Here is a 20998-nt window from a genome sequence, read left to right as displayed (position 1 = left end):
TAAATATTTGTTTTTTTTTGGTTTTAAGTTTGTATTCATTTCTGAAACAAAAAGTTATGTGTACATACACAGGTGTGTTAGATAAATAGCTAAATATGTGGAACTGGAGAGATGAGTCAATAGTTAAGAGCACTGGCTACTCTTGCAGAGGATATGAATTCAGTTCCTAGCACCTACATAGTGGCCCACAACTGTCTGTAAGTCTAGTTCCAGGGATTCAGATGCCCTCTTCTGGTCTCTGCAAGAACTGCATGCATATGGTGTATATACATAATTGTGTAGGTGCATTCATACACCAAAAAATAAAAACAAACCTTAAAACATTGACAAATGTATATACATTCATAATTCAGAATGTGCTACAGTTTTTCATAGGTCTGAAAGATGTGGAAATTTACATATTAACATTATGTAGTTAGCAATATGTGTGTTTATCACCTAACAGTATGATTTTAATGTCTTATCAAATGAATGATCACTCTTCATAAATCCATCACTCAGCTCTGCTAAAGCCCTAATACTAGCTCTGTCCTTCCAAGGCAACATTTGTGCCTTATTTTTACAAACCCACACTGCCTTATGTAATTCTGGGAGCAGAGAAGCACTGCAGGGGAAAAAAAAAGACATGTTTAACTGATAAGAAATTCAGGGAAAACACATCTCTATACTTTGAGACCATTTAAGTGGATGGATTTTTATGTAGTTAAATCAGTCAATGTTTTGGAATGAGCTGCAGATTTTAAAAATAGGGAGGTAGATTTACATTTCAAATCAAGTTGCAAAACTCTATTATTATCAAAGGTTTGTAGAGAGTAAATGTTACAACATGTTTATGTTAGTCAGCTTTCCATCCCTATGGAAAATACCTGAGATAAATCAACTTATGAGCAGAAAAGGTTGATTTTTTTTTCCCTGATGGTTCCTACCCATGGTTCATTGGCCTGATTGCTGTAAACCTATCTGGAGGCAGGGCCTTGTGGTGGTACTATGTAGTAGAAATCATTCACCTCATGGAGGGACAGCAAGGAGAGAGGGTGAGATTCTGCATGACAACACACTGCCAGTTGCCTAAAAACCTCTCATTAGTACCTATCTTTTAAAAGTCTTCACCTCTTCTCAATAGGATGATGCTGGGACTAACCCTTTACTGCATGGGCCTTGGGGGACAAAGCAATACAGAAAATGGTTATTTTCAAAATTACATACTTATGTTCAAATATTAAGTGCTATATATTATTTATATAATGAGACACCAGTAAAAGCACTGTAGTTACATATTTTATATGCAGATGTGCACATCAATTATCTAAGAGCAAGATTATACTTGGATAGGATAAAGGTAACATAAAATGAAGCATCTTAAAGATGTGATGCCAGATATCTGAAATAATTTATAGACATATATAAACAAACCAAGACTGTGTTGGATCAATGATAAGACTGAGATTCTGACAAAGTGCCAGTAAAAGAATTGCTAAAGAAAAGTGGTATTTCATATACTCTTTCATAAATTGCTAAAATCTGGATTCCCTAGAGAGGTGGATGAGAGGGTATCCTTCCCAGCACAAGGACAGTGCAGAAAGTACAGTTAAGAGAAAGGAAATCTTGAGACTGAACCTAAAATGTAAATCACACCAGGGACCAAGATGGCTGATGCAAGACATTTAGTGATTATGCTATTGGTAGTTGGCAAGGATGCCAAAGATGATATTGGAGTCAGTATAAAAAATGACAAAAATTCAACTTCAATAAGAGAAATCTATACAAATGAATTGGAAAGAGAAACTGTAGTCAAGTAGATGATCCAGAGATCTTAGACATTAAAAGGAAGGTTCAAAGGGCTTAATAACTGGTTTTTCCTTAATGTGGTCTGAGCTCAGATGAGCCTCTGCAGATGAAATTGGAAATGCAAGTTTTCAGCCTCTACCCAGACCTCACGCATCAAAGTCTGCATTTCACTAAGTTCCTTACGTAGCTGAGTGCACATTAAAGCTAGAGAGCTGATGAATCGAGATGCTGATAGCAGGAAAGGAGAGTAGCCAAGAACTTTGAGCTATGACTTGGTTGAGCATTAGGATCCGGTATCTGGCACAATGTGGGAGGAAAGGGGAGGAAATAAATCAAGATTATGTGGAAATGTAGGATGATCATGCTGTTCATAGAAATGGGAGGCCCCAGGAGAGAAGCAGGAGGGGGAGGAAACAGAGGCCCCTGAGCAAGTGTGTCATGATAGTCCTCCCTTCTGAAGCTAAGTCAGTCTGGGGAGAAAAGAGATTGATTCATGCTGAATGGGTGTTGGAAACAATGAATATGGATTATGTTGAGAATGCACATGGTATAAACTGAGGAAGCAGTGTTGGAGAACCAATACTAGGCAAGAGAAAGCAGTGGGACACTCAGAGGAAGAAGAACCAAGCCAGAGGAGACCAGGAAACAGAATGTCCTGACAATTAGGGGGTTTGCATATGTTGCTATGAGGCCAAGGGAACTGCCAAGGAAAGACTGCTGGTTTGTGAGCCAGAGGTTACACAGGAAAAAGACTTCCTATGATCTTCATTAAGATGGAAGCCAGAAGTCAGAGATTTTGTGTCAGGTGATGGTGAAATGTAGAGCAGGGTGAATACTGTCTGATTCTGTGTCTCATTGCTCTCTGGAGTAAGGCAGCATGTAGCATTCATTTCTTAAGGAATAGGCTGTTCTGTGAGATGACTGCCTACAGAGTCACCTTGAAGGTTCTTGCAGTGGTTAGTCTTCATTGTCAACTTGATGGCCTCTAGAATCTTCAATGAAAGATCACACTGGAGGTGCCCATGAGGGATTATGTAAACTAGGTTAGCCTCCAGGCATGCCTGTGAGGGATTATCTAGATTAGAGTAACGGAGGTGGAAAGGCCCACTGTGGATGGCACCATTCCACCGGCTGAAGTCCAAGACTGAACAAAAAGGAGAAAGAAAACAGCAAAAGCATCCATTGTTCCCTGCTTCCTGGCTGCAGAGGCAATGTGCCAGTTCCTTCACAATTCTGCCACAGGACTTCCTTACCATGAGACTGTGAACCCAATAAGTCCCTTCTCCCTTGAGTTGCCTTTGTTGAGTTATTTTATCACAGCAGCAGAAGCAACTAAGACAGTACTCATTGATGATATCTGACATGTTCTGAACGATGGCCCTCAAACATACGTTCATTTCCTAATCACAGAAGCTGTGATTCCTTGTTATGGCAGAACACTTGCTTAAAGTATGAATCTTTGAAGGAAAGGTTTCCTTGGACTTTCTGGGTAAACTGTTGATGCAACCACATGTGTAAGAAAGGCATGGGGCAGGAGACACACACAAAGAGGAGGAGCTGCTATGATCATATGGGAGAGAGTAAGGGGCTCAAAAGTTAGATTCAGATGGTGTACTTTTTCTAGGGTTTTCAGAGGCATTATGTTCCTACTGATACCTTGATTTCAGACTTTTGGCCTCCAGAAGGTAAGGGAAGACTCTTGTTTTAAGCTTGAAGTACAATATCTAACATCATCTTCCATCTCTGAGAGGGATGAGAAGCTCTCACTTCATGTTGACCATATAATGTTACACTCACCCTAATTGTGTATTCAAAATAGGGTAACTGTGTTGCCTGGTACATCAGAAATAATGACATGAGCATTACAATAGAGGTAGCATCCTATGTACATAAGTGATAAGCAGAGATAGATACCATTGATAGATATCAATGTTTGATAGATGAAAGGTAGGTACTGATAAGTAGATGAAAGATTATATGTATATATACATAGACAGGTAATAGACATTGATGAAAAATAGGTGATATAAAGTTATATAGAGAAATAATATATGTGTATATGACTAGATACCAACTACAGATGATAGAAATTGATGATAGGCAGGTGATGGCAATTATGGGGAGAAGAAGCCTTGAGTGAAGAGCTAAGTGAGTATGTTGACTTGGGCACAGCATTAAGGACTCAGACCCATGGGAAAATGGCAAAGCCTTACCTTACTGGTCTGAGTGTGAATGTTGACATTGTATGCAGAAAATAACCACCATGGCCTTCTTCCCCAGATACTTACAACCTGAGGACTTCTCTCCTACAGAGACTGATAACAGAGATTAGCAAATCCTGTCCCTTTGATCCAGTTATATAGGATAAACCCTGCCTCCTTGTTCATCTGTGTGTATTAACTCTGCTTTCCTGTTCAGCTGTAATGTAAGCAATAACCTTGTCTCTCCCATTCAATTCTATATAGTAAACACACAAAGCTTCTGGGGTGCTGGGTTTGTCCAGCAGAGAACACAGATCATCTGATTCCAGTTTTCCTGTCTATGTGTCAGTTTGTCTTTTCTTTATTCCCTTGCCACCCCAGTCAGGTTCATCCCTGGAGTCATGCTAAATGTGCCAATCATTAAGAGGGGGTGCAAGGAGCGAAGATAAAGACAAATAGGTAGCAATGACAATGCTAGATATTGATGGAAGATATCAATTTTAAGTGGGTAACAATAACAAATATTTATGACTTGTAGGTAGGTAGAATTAGTCATTTTACTCAAACTAATATTCATTAAATTTTACTTCTATACTCTTCATGCAGTCAACTTTGGAGAAAAGCAACATAAATATCCCTGGAGTTATCAATGGATGTCAAATGTAATACCAAAGACAGGAAGTCCCACCAGAATTCAGAGGAGAGAGAAATGACTTGCAATTACTTATACAGAGGTTTTTCAGCTTCTGATAATTCAATGAATTAAGTGATCAATAATAATTTATAACAAGGAAAGTGGAGTAACATCTGCACTCGGGAAGCCTGTAGAGGGTTGCTGGTCCTGTGTGATGGGAAGGACATGTGGAGAGGGAGATGAGAAAGGAGAATTCCAGACAAAGTGATTCCACAGCTTCTCCATGTCTCCCACGACATTCTATAAACATGATATTGCACTGTCACTCATGTGAGACAAAGAAGACAGGACACCATCTATGAGAAGTTCAGTTTTTTCTAATGCCACAGTTTAGGGGGTGTCCACAGAACACAAACAGTGTTTTCAGTTATCCATCTACCAACAACATGGACTATCACACAAGTACCTGCATTCACCAACACTTTTCTAATGAGCACACATACAATTAATCAACAGTTGCTACTGATTTGAAACAATGAACCCAAGCAGTATCTGGAATGACAATCTGTCAGTCTGTGAGGTACTGCTGCATGACAGTCTTTTGGAGGTAAGCCCTGGCTTGATGGGACTTCACACAGTCATAAGTGAATGCATCCTTGAGTGATGGTAACCAGGTTTCTGCCATTTGAGCCCATGGAAGGGGGTATATGTCAGAGTGACAGCGCATCCAATCCTACAGCCATATCTCCCTGTGATGAATGACCAGGCTCAGCAGAAGATCACTGGGACATTTCATGCCCATCAGTGTAGGGTCTCACAATTCTGATGTGTGGTGACCCATCTCTTTGAAACAGGCTGACATCTGCTGCTGGTTTGACTCATCTGAATTGTATCTGCAGCACAGTTGTTGGAGGATATCTGGCCTGAGCCAGGCAGCCTTTGCTGGTGTCACTTCCTGTGGCAGAGGTGACCGAAGGTAGAATATGTCATGGCTCAGCTGGTGTGCCAGATTTCAAGGGAACAGTGGGGGCAGGAAACAGGCTGAGTCTGGGCCTGAACAAATGACCCAATGGAGGATTAATTCGGCACTGGATAGTCAGCAACTCAAATTACAGTGGCCAGGTGGGGTGTGGAGGACTGAGATTTGATCCTGCCAACAATGACAGACAAGGGGATTTTATTTGTTAGGTGAACTTGGCAACACAAGTCTCTAGGCAAAGGGGACTGATACACTGTCTCGACAGGGACTGTGCCTTACGTCCAGGGCTCTGTCCACCCTGGAGCTGAATTGGAGACTGAAAATAATAGAATGGAGTCTCTTGCTCATGGAGAGAAGTCTTGGCAAGAGCAAAGCTGACTTTCAAGGTCATTGCTAAAAGTTATTCCAGGCAAAACATGAAGCCTAGTGCTGAAAAGGTGAACTGAAAACACAAAAGAAGCCTCGTCCTATGAGCTAGCAGCAAGACAAGAGCTCAGGATTAGGAGGCCAAGGAACTGCTGAAGCCCACAAGGGTTAGAGCAAGCAGATGGAACTCAGACTAGATCCTTCTGTAGTGTGAACTGGTAAGAACAAGTCAAGTTGACTAGGTCCTGGAGGCACTTAGAGAACACAAGGGAACAGCAGGGGCTCAGAGCCCTCCATGCATCTATTGGCATCTTCTTGTCTAATTGTTTGGCTGGTTTTCTACAAATTTTCATATTTTTGGTGGCTTTAAGATGAGGTGGCACATTTGTGGCGAAGACAACAGCTCAGCATGTACTGTAGGTTGTCATCATGGTCAGTGGATGCTGCATCTGTGCCAGCATGGCAGACTGAAGCTGAAGTCTCTATAGAGGAGGACTAAGAAGGTGCCTGCCTGCCTGCCAGAGTCCTCCAGCCTCAGGAGGGTAGGGACAGGAAGCTCTAACAGGTGGAAGAATTTAAATTGCCAAACTGCTGGGGAGAACCAGCCAGAAGAGTGGGCACACTGCCAAAACTCCTGGGCAAAAGGCACACAGTGGCCGAAGGCTGAGCTATCAGTCACCCCACAGAGGCATTTCATGCTCTCTCTTTGGGAATCCTGAGGGGTCATGGTTTGGTGTGCCACTGCATAGTGCTTCTACACTTGTTTAAAAGACACTTCTGGGGCTGGGAAAATAGCTCAATTGGTAAAGGGCTTGCCTTGCAAGTAAGAGGACTTGGAGTCAATCCCTGGAACCCAGGAACCCAAGTTTCTTTTTGTTGTTGTTGTTGTTGCTTGGTTGCTTTTGTTTTGTTTGTTTGTTAAATCCAGGCATGGTCATATGCACTTGTTATCTCAGTCAGCGCTGGGGAGATACAGATAACTGGAATCAGAATACACAAATGGGGCTTGCTGGCCATTCAACATAGTCTACCTGGTGAGCCTCAGGCTAATGAGAGACCCTTTATCAAAAAATCAGGTAGAGAGCACCAGAGGAATGGGGGCTGTTCTTTGGCTGCTGTAAACATGTGCAAACACTTTCATTGAGACTGAAAACACATGCACCTGCACATACATGAATGTGTATGTACAAAACAAACAAAATTATGCTTCTGCATGGATTCCATCCTTGTGCCAGTCTTGAGTTGTGGATGGGCAAATGTGACTGTCTCTAAACACTAGGCAGAGATAAAGCTCAGGGAGGGCTTGCAGTCTTCATGTAGGACTTGTGAGCCTCCTTCTTTCCAACAGCTTCCCATGCCAATGAAGGTATCTACTGACCAGGAATGCAGCAGTGCAAAGCACTCTAGAGAACAGTAAGCTAAGTCCCTAAAAGGTACAGCTTTGGCTCTTGCAGGTTGTCTGTAAGGAACACACAGAGGAACCACACAGAGCACTGAATGATCTGGACTCAGGAGTCAGCTTTGTGCTGATCCGTGGCCCAGGCAGCTTCCTTAACAGAGAGCAGAGTCTGTCAGACATCTAAATCTAACCTCCACTTTGACTGGCATTTGCCTACTGTTAAACTCATTAGATGATCTATCTTGTCATGAAGCCAAGACTTGCCTTTAAATTTGAAAGTCCAACCCAAAAGGGCAAGAACCAGAACAGAACTTCCACCAGACTCAAAGAATCTTCTAGTCAAAAAAAGTCTGGTGCTGCATTTCATAAATACCACATTTTGAGAAACCATGTATACACTGTTCTTAACAACTAAGCACCAGGCATATTTTTGTATGCCGATTAATTTAAAGTATAAAAATAGTAAAGGGGTTTGGTTAATTATTTTGTTGGAACCATATATGCCTTTTAAAATATTTTTCTGTAAGGAAGATATATTTTCAGTTCACAAGCATACTGTGTGAAAGAAAATATTTCCAATTAGTCATTCTTCAAAACTATGCTGAGAATGCAATGGTATTAGTCATAACATACCATGATATAAAATTAGGTTTCATACATGAAGGGGAGCTGGGTCCCCATCTCTGTAGAACTCTTCATTCATCCCTGGTGTAAAAGGCCACCACAGCTGCTCTGTGTGTAAACGTCCCCACACTGCAAACCTGACCCAGCCCCTTCATCGTTACAGTGACAATGTGCAGGCCATTTAGGTGTAAGCAACTGAATCTGCCAAGGCCAACAGCATTACTAGGCAAGAACACTATGCTGGCTCAAGAAGTGAGATGATATTTTTGGGAAAAGAAAGAAGAAGAAAAGAAAATCTATAAAAAAGTTATTTTTTCAGAAAGCTTTGAATCATACATAACCTTTAAGTTTCTATTCAGTTTATTAACATGGATCCAAGAAATCCTACCTATGCCCATTACCCTTCTTCACAATTCATGTTCAACAGGTTGCCTGCTATTAAAGACTAAAATATGATTAAAAAGAGCTTGTATTCTCATATATTCTACCTTAAAATAACATTTTTTTCTTTTCTGTAGAAGATAAGCCATGAATTTTTATAAGGAAAGATGAAAAAGATGCATTTTAAAGAGCATTCTTGCTTCAGCAAACTCCAGAAGCAAATACATTTGAAGCAAAATTTGTCTATCCCTCTGTCAGGGAACAAAAAAAGTGTGGTGAATCCTTTCAGATTTCCCTAAAGCTTGCAAGTTTCTTATATAAGTTTTAGTGTTGGTTTAAAACAAAACTATTCTTATCTTAATATGTAGTCTTTGTCTAAATCCCATCCAATTCCACATGGTCTATTCTTCCAAATTATACTTTTGTCTAACAATAATTTTCTATGACCAAAGATATACACTCAAAGGTTTTTTTTTAAAGATCTGCTTTTTACATCATTTTCTTATTAAACTACCGAGTCGATTTCAATCATTATCCACTATTGTCTTTAAAAGTCTGACATCACATCACTCTTACGTTCATGTTTAATTCACCCTCAAAACATACCTCTCAGTCTAGGGAACAGTCCATATCAGATCTGCAGCCATTGTTTCTAACAGTAATCTATGTTAAAGTTATGTGCTCTTATGGAAACCACTGCAGACATGACATGCCTTCTGGCTTCACACATAGTAAGCTAATTGAGACAAACCACTTAAACACAATCTAAAGACAGAGGTATCCAGTGGGAGATGTGCGATTCAGACTACACTGCTGTGGCCTATGAGAACACACATGGAAAAGGCAGGCATGACCCCAGCACACGTGTACTTCCCGACACCTGGCACAACAGGGAGCTGCAGGGGCATCGCAGTTCAAACTGAAAGACTTCATCCTTTGTTAACATTCACCCAGGGCCACCCTGCACCCATGTATGCATTTATTCCAGGCTCTCTGTTCGCTTTTTCGAAAGGTATATCTTCCTGTAAGATCTCTCCAGCAAATCCACTAGCATTGTTTGAAACACAGGAAACAGTGTTGAATAGTTCTTGCAGAATGAAAGCTTTCCTAATATGAAACCCTCTTAAGCAGGTTTTAGGAATATGTTCTGTTTTCAAATAGTAATCCAGAAATGGGGGGGGGGGGGGGGAGCGCTCTCTCTTTCTCTCTCTCTCTCTCTCTCTCTCTCTCTCTCTCTCTCTCTCTCTCTCTCTCTCTCTCTCGTGTGTGTGTGTGTGTGTGTGTGTGTGTGTGTGTGTGTGTGTGTGTATGTGTGTGCGCGCGTGCCCGCGCGCCCGCGTGCGTGCATTGGGGAATGGTACATTTTCTGTTTTGTTGAATCTCAGAGGCCAAGAGAAAAAGGAAAGATCTGTTGAAAGCTCACAGTGAAATGGTCAGTCTCCCTAACAGCAGAGTCTGCCACCCTTTCAAAACCCTACCAACAACATCAATGGACCGGTTGGGTGGGGGGCGGAATACATGCTTACAGACTTCGGACAGGTTCAAAAAAACACTTACACTCAAATCAAGGTCTGCGTTTTTATAATCAGTCCATATGGGTGCGAGTCCCCAAAGCTCGCTTCCTTTCCTACTTCCACCCTGCTTACAAGGAGAGTCTCACACACTCACCAGCAGGCAGGGCAGGGTCACAATTCCAACACGCACAGCGCGGAGTGGACAAGTGAATTTTACTCAGTTGGGTCACCATTCCCCTAACCTTATGGGTTAAAACCACCTAGAAATGAACAGTCCGTGCACTGCAAGAAGGTTGTGCAGGGAGCGAGAGGGCTCCAGAGAAGAGATCCTATGTAGTTTAGTAGCCACGGCTAACCCAGAGTAGACGCGCACCCTGGCTCAGTACCCTCTCCCAGGTCACAGGAGTGCAAAAATCGCCTCTTCACCCCCGGAACGCAAGCCCAGCAGTCTTCTCTTGCTGCGAGGTTGGCAGGGGTCTGACTTAGCTTTCCTAAAAAAAACGGCATTAAAAGGCACACACAGGACCCAGCACACGGGCGCACTGACACACAGCTCTGGACCACCCCTGTTTCGCATTTGGATCCCTCATGCAAGGGAAAGAAAAGAAGCCCAAGGGAGCTGAGCGGGCCGACCCGGGCGCTCCCTGGGCCACCGACCGCCGGTCTCAGTCCTTACCCAGGCGCTCCGGTGCCGCCACCGCATTCTCGACCCTGGGTCTCCGCGCTCCAACTCTTCATCAGATTGATCCCGGGTTCCCGTCCCCGCAAATTGACAAAAGCACCTCTCTTCGTCCCTCCCCAGTCCTTCCTTTAAACTCCGCCAGCAAACACATTTCCTACGGTCAGGGAAAACTTTTTCCCCCCTTCTTTCACCACCAGATAAGGCAAGAAACCGGGTCAGCGGTCGCCGCCAGCCGCTCTGCTCTGCGCCGCGGCGAGCACCGCGTGTCCTTACCTGGCAGCCGCGTTCCAGGTGGCTGTCCCACGCGGGTCCTCCGAGCCACCCCGAATCTCCCGGACCGTCCGGTCCGCACCACGGAACCTCGGCGTCTCTCAGCACGGTGTTCCGAGACCGCGACCGTCCTCAGGGTCGCTCGTGCACCGGAGCCGCCCTTCTCCGCATTGCCCGGCTTCTGGGTGCAAGCGCAGCTGCGGCTCCTCCGGGCGGGTGAAGAGCGCGGGGCTCCCGGCTGCAGCCGACTTGGCCCGCGGTTGCGCTCCCGGGTCCGAGCGCGCTCCGCCCGCGGGCAGCTGCGGCCGCGCGTCACATGCCGCCTCCGGGCAGCAGCCGTGGCACCTGCCCGGGCGACCGCACTGGGGCTCGGCTGGTCCGCCCCCGCGTCCTGCGAGCCCCTCCACGCCCCAGGCCTCTCTGATCTCGCCTTAGTTTTTTTTTTTTTTTTTTTTTCCACTCTTGCTCTCTCTCACTTTCCCCTTCTCATTCCTTTTCTCTCTTTTTCTTTATCTTTTATTCTTTTTTTCCAAAAGCAGGCAGAAGGCGCTCCAAGTGGGAGGAGATCTGTCCCTCCCTACGAACTCTTCCTCTGCCTGGTGGTGGCGATCGTGGCTACCGCTGCCCCCGTCCTCCTCCCCTTCCTCCTCCTCCTCCTGCTTCTTCTCCTCCTTCTTTCGGTATAACACACTAGCTGTCTACTGGAGCCCCAAACCTGCTCCACTTCTGAGCATGCCCAGTGGCCGTATGGGCGCCTTGCTGCTCCCCGCGTGCAGGCTTGGCTGCATTCTCTGCCTGGCAGGGGTGAAGGGAAGCCGGTTGAGGGAGATCCCGGGTGCTTTTGGGTGGGATCGCTAGAGGCTGGGCATCGAGCCCGGGAGAGGAGCGTCCACCGACCCAGCGTGGCTTCACGTGTTCCCTAATTGAGCCCCCGGGCTTCAAGGGCGGACTTTAATCAGGTTTCGTGTTCCCTTTGATACTTGAAATGGGTTTCCCTCAGTTGCTTAGAAGGGTATGAAGAATGCGATTTCTTGGGCTGAACTTGTGGATGAGCGAACCTCAGTTCAGTGAAAATACATGACCTGGCTGGCAACCTTTCTCGGGGAGACAGTATGGTGCGAGTAGGATTTGAGATTTAGGGATAGTCTGTTTAGAGCGAAGTAGCAGAGGACGCCTCAGCTTTGCTCCCCAGAAGTTTATACTTTAGGAGAAATTAGCGGAGCACCGGTGAAAACGACGCGTCCCTGCGCATATACGCATGCGCACACACTTTTTTTTTTAACAACAACAACAAAAAAAACCCGTAGTCTCGCTAGATAGGTCTTCATTATAATTATTTTTTCTTTCTTCCTTGCTTCTCTAGCCCTCCCCTTCGTTGGTCTACTTTGAATTCCCATCTTGATCTTTCTCCTTCTCCCACAATGTGGTGGGATTTCTGGCAAACCACCTAGCCAGCCTAGCCAGGCTTTTTAAAATTCATATACAACTCAAGAGGAATGTGAAGCTGGGAGGAGAGGGGATTGCTTACTATAGACTACTGTCACCTAACTAAATAAGGACAAAGTGGAGAGCTGTAACGAAGTACTAGATACCAAGGAGGCTGCCCCACAGAGCTATGTGACTTTTCCGGAAAGCATATAAAGAAAGATGATAGAACATTCTTATAAAAGCACATGCCTGTAATCCCAGGACTTGGCAGTCTGAGACAGAAGGACCATGAGTTCAAGTTTAGCTTTGGCTAGATAGATACATAGAGTCTGTCTCAAAAAACAAAAAAGTAAACACCTAAGAAAGGACCAACACAACAATGTCCTTGGCAGGAGGAGGCAAGGGGGGAGGGAAGGAAGGAAGGGAGGGAGGGAGGGAGGAAGGGAGGGAGAGAGGAAGGGAGGGAGGGAGCGAGGGAGGGAGGGATAAGTTCAAGGAGAGAGGGAGTTGGGGAGGAAGGAGGGAGAGGGTAAGGCTGAAGACAGTAGGTCAGAGGAATAAGGGAGGAGGGGGAAGGAGTAGGGTCCAAGACAGGAAAGTAGGGGAATGGAGGAAGGAGGGAGGGAGGGCAGACGGGGCACAATATGAAACAAAACTTCCCAATGTTAAAAAAAGCAAAATAGTTTTTGGTTCTATTTAGAACAAGAAGGAAAAGAGAAAAGATGGAGATTTGATATGGAAAGGTAGCCAAGGAATAGAGAGTGCTGAGTTCAAAGGTTCCTTTTGAGTCTGTCTTTTCTGAGTAGGACAGTCTTTAGGGGAGACACTACTAAACATTGCTCTCAGAATCCAAGCCATAGGAAAAATCTGAATGAGAAGGTGTGTGTGTGTTTGTGTTTGTGTTTGTGTGTGTGTGTGTGTGTGTGTGTGTGTGTGTGTGTGTGTGTGTCTGCTTAATTGAGACAAGCATCTGGGCTCAGGTGAATTTCACACTGATAAGCAGCATTCCTAGAGCAGAATCTTGTTCCCATACTTTTCAGATGGAAAGACAATTATGGCCTTCATGGGTTTTTCAAAGTTTCAAAACAAACATTCAAACAGCATATTGAAACCATTTGTTTTAAGTACATCAGGGCTGGAGAGGCAGCTTAGTTGGTAGAGTGTCTGCCAAGCATTCATGAAGTCCTAAGTTTGATCCCCAGTACTGCATAAAGCATGGTGGCACATATCCATAATCAGACTGGGGAGGTGGATCCAGGAGGATCAGGTGTTCAAGGTCATTCTTGACTACACAGGGGGGAGGAGGAGGTCAACCTAGGATACAGGAGACTCCAAGAAAAAAAAAAAACAGTTGAATTTCTTTGATCATGTACTTGACTTTTTCTTGTTGTTATCCCCTGAACAATACAGTATAATAACTATTTACATAACATTTACACTGTGCTTAGAATTGTAAGTAATCAAGAGAGGTTTAAGAATGGAGGAAGATGTGTAAGCCATATACAAATGATGCTTATGTAAGGGTCCTGAACATCTTTGGATTTTGGTATCTACAAGGGTCTCACAACTAATGTGCTGAAGATATTGATGGAAGGCATATTAACTGGTGAATTATAAGAATAGAATCTAACATCTGTGAGGCATATACTATATCCTGTTCAGTGTGAAGTGTTTTTTCCACCTCAGGGCCCTTTTATCCAAAGCAAGGGAGAGCTAAACTGGTAAGGAAAGTATCCATTTTACAACTAAGAAGAGGAGCATGGATTCACATGATCACATTGCCCATTAGAAGGTAGGAGAACAGGTAGGTACCTTCAATAGTATTTGGTGAACCCATAGGCAGGCTTCTGTTGATCATCGTTTCCAAAAAGCATCCACATGTGTCTTTTTGTTTGAGGGCAACCCTGAGTAGTTTTCCAAAGAAGTCATGAAATAAATCAACTGTGACTAGTCAAGAGAGGAAAGGAAATATTTACAATTTAGCAAAAATATCTTACCAGAACAACATCCTTTCCTTTTGTGCCCTCCCTGTGTATGTGTCTGTCTCTGTCTTGTTCTCTCTCTCTCTCTCTCTCTCTCTCTCTCTCTCTCTCTCTCTCTCTCTCTCTCTGTAAAACTCATCCTTGCTTACCTGCATAAGTAACTTGTGCTTTATCTTGATTCTAAATAACTTCCTGTTGCCTCTATGAACAAGACAAATGAAAATTTAATGTTTGTGTTGAACAAACTACAGACTAACAGTTCAGATAGTTTTGTGCCCTGAGTTTCTTGGTAAGCAGATTATATTTGATTAAAGTAAGGAATTTATTTCTAAGTTTGAAAACTTACTGTTCAGACCCATTGTTCAAGTGGCATTTCAGAGGAATATGTAAAGTATATTTACTGGATTTGCAAATGAACTTGACCAAGGTCAATGCTACTTTGTAACACATCAAAAACAAAACACCCGTGAATATTTACCCTTAGATGCTGATCTGAAACAAGGCAGATAAAATGGGGCTGGAATACATTTTGATATTCTGCATAAATTGAATACACCTTAGATACTTGTTGTCTAAAAAAAAACAATGCAAGAAAATTATAAGATTCATTCAGTTGCTAAAGGGAACTCTCTTGTTATAGATAAATAGCCAATCACCTAAACTTACCTTTCTGCTGTAAAAATACCTACAAACTCTGGGAAAAGGCCAGGCAGTGGTGGCACACGTCTTTAATCCCAGCACTCAGTAGGCAGAGCCAGAAGGATCTCTGTGAGTTCAAGGCCAGCCTGGTCTACAGAGCGAGATCTAGGACAGGCACTAAAACTACACAGGGAAACCCTGTCTCAACCCCCCTCCCCCCCCCAAAAAAAATATCTACAAACTCTGGGGAAAAAATCCAAAATAATACTTTTAGACATAAAGCACAGCCAACAGAAGGTTGAAATTCATTTTTTCTTTATGAAACTTATTTTTTTTAAATAGAAGAAATGCTGAAAGGTGAAAGTCCTACAGAAACAGGCAGATTTTTCTGGGCAGAAGACACACAACCAGAGAGGCTGGCAGTTGGCAAGGTGGCTGAGATCTAAAGGGTTATGCACTTTTGGCATGTACCAAGGCATGTGTTTCTGGAGGGTGGATGGAGCCCAAGGGTTGAGAGTCTGAGATCTGTGAAGAGGTCCCTTAGATCATGCCTCTCAAGGAAGTAATAGGATGTGGATCTATCTAATATGGAAAGACCTTGGTGAACACCTTGGGTATTCGCTTAAAGACGCTCATGAAAAAGAAACTCTCTAGATGTGTGGATGCCTGTTAAAGAGAAAGGATAATAAGTAAATATGTCTAAAGACATCGGACTAGGAAGTCTTTGGAAGGTTACAGTTGTCACCAATGATTCCACCACTGGCTAGAATACAACTCTGAAAGTTCATGAGAAATAGAATCTGTAAGTTAGAATCTCTACAAATGCAGCCTACAGTACTGGCTCAGTGGTTAAGGGCACTTTCTTCTCTTCCAAAAGACCCAAGATCGGTTTCCATCACATACATTTTTCAGCTCACAATTGCCTATAACTCCAGCTCCAGGGGATCTAATGCCCTCTTCTGGACTTCATAGGCACCCACACTCATGTACACACACACAAACACAGGAACACACTCATATATGAAAAAAATAAAAACTTAACAAAAACTTTACCAGATGTGCAGAGGCAGGAAAGATCACTGATGACAAGAAGTTAGGAAAAAAAAAGAAAAAAGAAAAAAGAAGGCAAAGAATGATTTACTTTTTTAGAACTACTAAACAAGTACATTTAAACAAATTTAGTTGATTTACTTCAACAGTCCTGAAAGTGGGGGAAATTAAAGAGAGATATTCCATGATATATTAGAAACTATAGTAAAAGAATGATGGGATGAGAGTGTATGTCAGTGAAAGAATACTTATCTAGAATGCCCATGATCCTGGGGTACTTTCTGCTACAGTGAAAAAACCTGGAAGATCAACACTGTTGAGGTGATACTTGGATACAGTAGCAGATAAGACTAATGGTCTCAAATAAAAGTCAATGCAAAACTTCCAGAGAGCAGAGAGTGGACAGATTGAGAGGACCAGATGTAATATTTGACGAAATAATGGCCAGGAACTTTGCATATCTGATGAAAGATACCAACCAAAAAATTCAAGATCAGTGGACCTTAATCAAAGAAAACCACTGCTGAGTCCTTGAGAACTGGATTGCTGGAAGTCAGGATTGAGAAAGATTTTAAAGCAGCCACAAGCAAAAGAAACATCACGTTTAAGAGAACAACATGAATGAACAATGACTTCAACAGAAAATTCACACCAAGCAGAAAATGACAGACACATTTAAAGTCCTAAATCAAATGAACAAACAAAAACTGTCAAACTAGAATCCAGTACCCATTGGAGGTAATCTAAAATGTGACGTTAGCTGACAGCTACCAATACAATCTAGTGAAGGGTATTTCTCAAAGTCACAGAAAATTATTGAGATTGACCTGTGGAAATGTAAACCATAGTGGATGGTCCCAGAATAACTAAATATAAGAATATAAAAAGGATATCATGAGGGCTCAGAAGATGGCTCAGTCAGTAAAGTGCTTATGGCCAAAGAGTAAAGACTTGAGTTCAATCTCAGGCAATCCCCAGCTACTTAAAAGTGGCTCACACCCATAGCTTCTCAGCGATGGGTTGGCAGAGAAGCAAACCCCAGGAGCTCCTTGACCAGGCAGTCTAGCTGAGTAGGCAGTCTTAGGTTCAGTGAGAGACCTCGACTAAAAAAATAAAGTGAAGGGTCATTGAGGAAGATAGCTGAGATGGAACCTCGGGCCTTCACACACACACATGTGCACACATGCCTGTGCACTTAAAACACACGTACACTAATGCACACATGTTATGACATACTTGTGGAGCTGCTAACATGTAATTCGAATATGGAGCAACAGCGTCACATGGTGGAAAAGGGTAAATATAAGATCCTTGCATTTGAGATATTTTTAGACACATAGAATTAAGATTTGGCTTGTTGTTGTTTACATTACCAATGGAAAAATAATATTAAAAGGTACAATAAGATTCAAGAGATACATGATTATAGGACTGTAAACTGCTTGACCAAAGAAGGCAAGAATGAGAGAATCCATAAACAAAGAAGAAATGAGACCCAGCTTTGTGGCACTGGCCAGTAACCCAGTTCTGGAAGCCCAGGCAGAATGATTGCAAACTCAAGATCAGTCTGAGCTACAGAGTGAGTTCTAGGCCTAGCTGATTAACTTAGTGAGACCCTGTCTTACTGTTGGGGTGTGTGTGATAAAATGTGAAGGTAAAAAGCTTGCCTAGTATTTGTGTGGTCCTGAGTTTAATCCCCCTCCAAAGGATTAAGTGGGGCAAATGGGAAACAGTAATAAGATGTTAACCTAGAACCCAGCTGCATTATTAATCACATTAAATATAAATGATCGTTGAAAGGACAAATGGAGATACTATGGGCTGGGGATGCTGCTTATTTGGTAGAGAGCTTTCCTAGCATGGACAAAGCCCTGGGTTCCATTCCCAATCCAATACTCTATAAACTGGGTATGGTGGTGTATCAGGAAGTAAAGCAGGAGTACAGAAATTCAAGGTCATCCTTGGCTACATATCAAGTAATGATAGCTGGGCTACATGAATTGAGATAGAGAGAGAGAGAGAGAGAGAGAGAGAGAGAGAGAGAGAGAGAGAGAGAGAGAGAATGGCCTTACCAGTCATCATTTAAATGGAGCCTAGTATCAATATAAACATGTAGAATTATGAATAAATGGATCTGAAAGTCCTACCATGCAATTCTGTATACTTCAAGATTTTTTTCTCACATTGGTCTAGGGTTATAATGTATTTCTCATCAAGTCCTAGCTAGTGGGCTGATGATCATATGGGGTGTACCTTGATGTGAGTGCTTACCAACATGAACAGTGTCATGCTGAATTATAGTTATAGATGGTTGTGAACCACCATGTAGGTAACAGGTCCTCTGTAATAGCAGCCAGTGCTCTTAACCAATAAGCCATCGTTCAGCCTTTAGCTGGTAACCTTTTAAAAATATCTGTCTCCAGCAGAATGTTCTTTTTTTCTAAGTGAGATAACCCAGTAGTTGTGTTTTTTTTTTTGTTTGTTTGTTTGTTTTTTTTTTTTTGATTTTTCAAGACAGGGTTTCTCTGTGTAGCTTTGTGCCTTTCCTGGAACTCACTTGGTAGTCCAGGCTGGCCTCGAACTCACAGAGATCCGCCTGGCTCTGCCTCCCGAGTGCTGGGATTAAAGGCGTGCGCCACCACCGCCTGGCCAACCCAGTAAGTAGGTTTTAAGATGAGAAGTGGAACAGAACAATTGCAATATATTTATTTTCTACAACCTTTTTCTTACTTGTTCACTTATTTTCTTCTCTTTGTAAAACTTGCTATTTATTTATCATATGTGTGTGTGGCAGGGGTGTGGGTGTGTGAAGGTCTGAGGTCAATGTCAGAAGTCTTATGCTATTGTTTTCCACTTTACTTTTTGAGGCAGATCTCTTACCCTGGAACTCACTTATTAGGCTATACTGGTTTGCCATTCAAGGCCTTGGGATTTCCATCTCCATCTTCCAGGATCACTAGGATTACAGGCTTGTGCTACAGCAAATGTTGTTTTACATGGGTGTTAAGTATCTAAACTCAGGTCAGGTCCTCATGCACTCATATCAAACACTTTCTGCGCTTAGCCCTCACCCCAAGCCCTGTATCCACTCATTTTAAAGTACTTATTGGACTTTTATAAATAACAGGTACTACTTGGGGACTCTAGGTATACTATGAGATCAAAAATAAAAGATGATCCTGATTCACAAGGATGACCCCACTTTGGACTGCTGGCAGTGGTCCAGAGGGTGCCTGGACTGATCTACTCTGGAAACTGGTATAGAGAATAACCTAACTGTCATCATAGAGCCTTTGTCCAGTGACTGATGGAGGCAGATGGAGAGATCCACAGCCAGGCACCAGGCTAAGCCCTGGGAATCCAATTGATGAGAGAGAGGAGGGATTCTGCAGGCGGCAGACATCGAGATCATGATTGGAAGACGCGCAGAGAGGACTGGTCACACTAGTGGAAGCCCATGAACTGTAGACTAGTAGCTGTGGAGCCCCCATGGAACTGGACTAGGCCCTCTGGATATGGAAGACAGTTGTTTGGCTTGAACTGTTTGTGGGGCCAAACCCAAAAACCCAGGAAGGGGGATCAGAATCTGTCCCTGGTGTATGGGCAGGCTTTTGGGAAACTGGTGCCTGTGGTGTGATGCCTTGCTCAGCCTTGGTACAGTGGGAAGGGGCTTGGACCTGCCTAGGTTCAGTGTGCTGGACTCTGCTGACTCATCATGGAAGACCTTGATTTGGGGGATGTGGGGAGTGGGGTGGCTTAGGAGAGAGGGCTGGGGGGTGGGAGGAGGGAGGAGGTGGGATCTGTGGGTGGTATGTAGAGTGAGTAGAAAATTTCTTAATAGAGAAAAGTGAAAAGAAAAAAAGTTCAATAACTAACCTATTTAGATAAAGCCCATTGTTCGAGAGACAAGTCAACCTGGAATTAAATGCTGTGTCCTACACTCATCCTTTTGCATCCTGCTTCACCAGGTTCACCATAAATGAAGTTGAACATTTTCGTGTGTGCAGGGCAGAGGCTGTACCTGTCTTGCTTGTCTCTGCATTACTAGATGTACCCCAGCACATGACTATGTCAGTAAGGGCTTAATATTTAATAATTAATGAAATGATGCCTTTGTGTGAGAAATGATGTTAGCATCATAGGCAAGTGGATGTTAAGCATAACAAAGACCATTAAAGAAAGGAAACAAAATATTTCAGTGGAATAATCTTTTCCCCCCAATGTCTTTTTCCCACTGTAATGAAGACTTTCAAAAGCTGTAAAAAAAAAAAAAATAGGGTGCTCCTATCTTTGAAGACTCAGAGGTCCTGAATGATTCAAATTTGAAAAAATTACCCTTCCTTCCTTTCTTCCTTCCTTCCTTCCTTCCTTCCTTCCTTCCTTCCTTCCTTCCTTCCTTCCTTCCTTCTTTTCTTTCTTCACATGTGCCACAGTGAGTGTTTTATTTGAATCTCTGACATTAAGAACTCGCCTTGTAGGAGAGAAAACCAGGCCACAGAAAGCATGGACATTTTGTTGACTGTGACAGACATGAAGACACAGTAGCAGATGGATTCATACTCAGTTTTGCATAATCTTAGAAATCATGCACTGTGTACTTCTCCTTAGAAATGAAGCTATTCCAGCAATAGGGATGCCATTCATAAGTGACCAAATAAAGGAAAAGTCTCTTTATTATTTTTATTACAAATTAATTTCATTGTCATAACATTTTTAAGTGTGTGTGTCATTTACCTTAGATTATCTGTGGTATAATTTTCACTCTAGAATTTCTCTTTTGCCATCCCAGAAGATTAGGAATTTATATGCTCTAGAACATGGGAGGCCAGGCACATGAGATGAACACAACAGTAGCCAAAGTATGAAGTATAAAATTTAGAAATTGGGGGCAAAGGATATGGCTTGTTTGGTAGAACGCCAGATGTTCCTACAAGAGAACTTGAGGTTAGATCCCCAGTGTAGCTGAAGTTTTCCTGTGTCTACCCAGCTCCTACAGCTGCTCAGACCCAAGTAAACACACAGAGACTTACATTACTTATAAACTGTATGGCTGTGGCAGGC

The 20998-nt window shown here is 42.9% G+C and overlaps 1 protein-coding gene across 2 annotated transcripts in view; it reads right to left on the bottom strand.

Moving 5' to 3' along the window:
* Positions 1 to 11210, bottom strand: part of Chrm3 (cholinergic receptor muscarinic 3) — a 474104-nt gene extending 462894 nt beyond the window's left edge. Inside the window, exon 1 of one of the 2 annotated variants that reach the window (XM_052728161.1) lies at positions 10842 to 11210. The gene's annotated coding sequence lies outside the window, so the exon portion shown is untranslated. Of the gene's footprint in view, positions 1 to 10562; positions 10761 to 10841 lie in introns of those variants that run through there. The other variant, XM_052728162.1, reaches the window with a different exon arrangement.
* Positions 11211 to 20998: the final 9788 nt, after the last annotated feature.

This window comes from Peromyscus californicus, unplaced genomic scaffold, assembly GCF_007827085.1.
Source record: "Peromyscus californicus insignis strain IS unplaced genomic scaffold, ASM782708v3 Scaffold_8__1_contigs__length_139910024, whole genome shotgun sequence".
Lineage (NCBI taxonomy): Eukaryota > Metazoa > Chordata > Mammalia > Rodentia > Cricetidae > Peromyscus > Peromyscus californicus.
The sequence above is the reverse complement of the archived record's forward strand: the minus strand, read 5'-3'. Positions and strand labels throughout refer to the sequence as shown.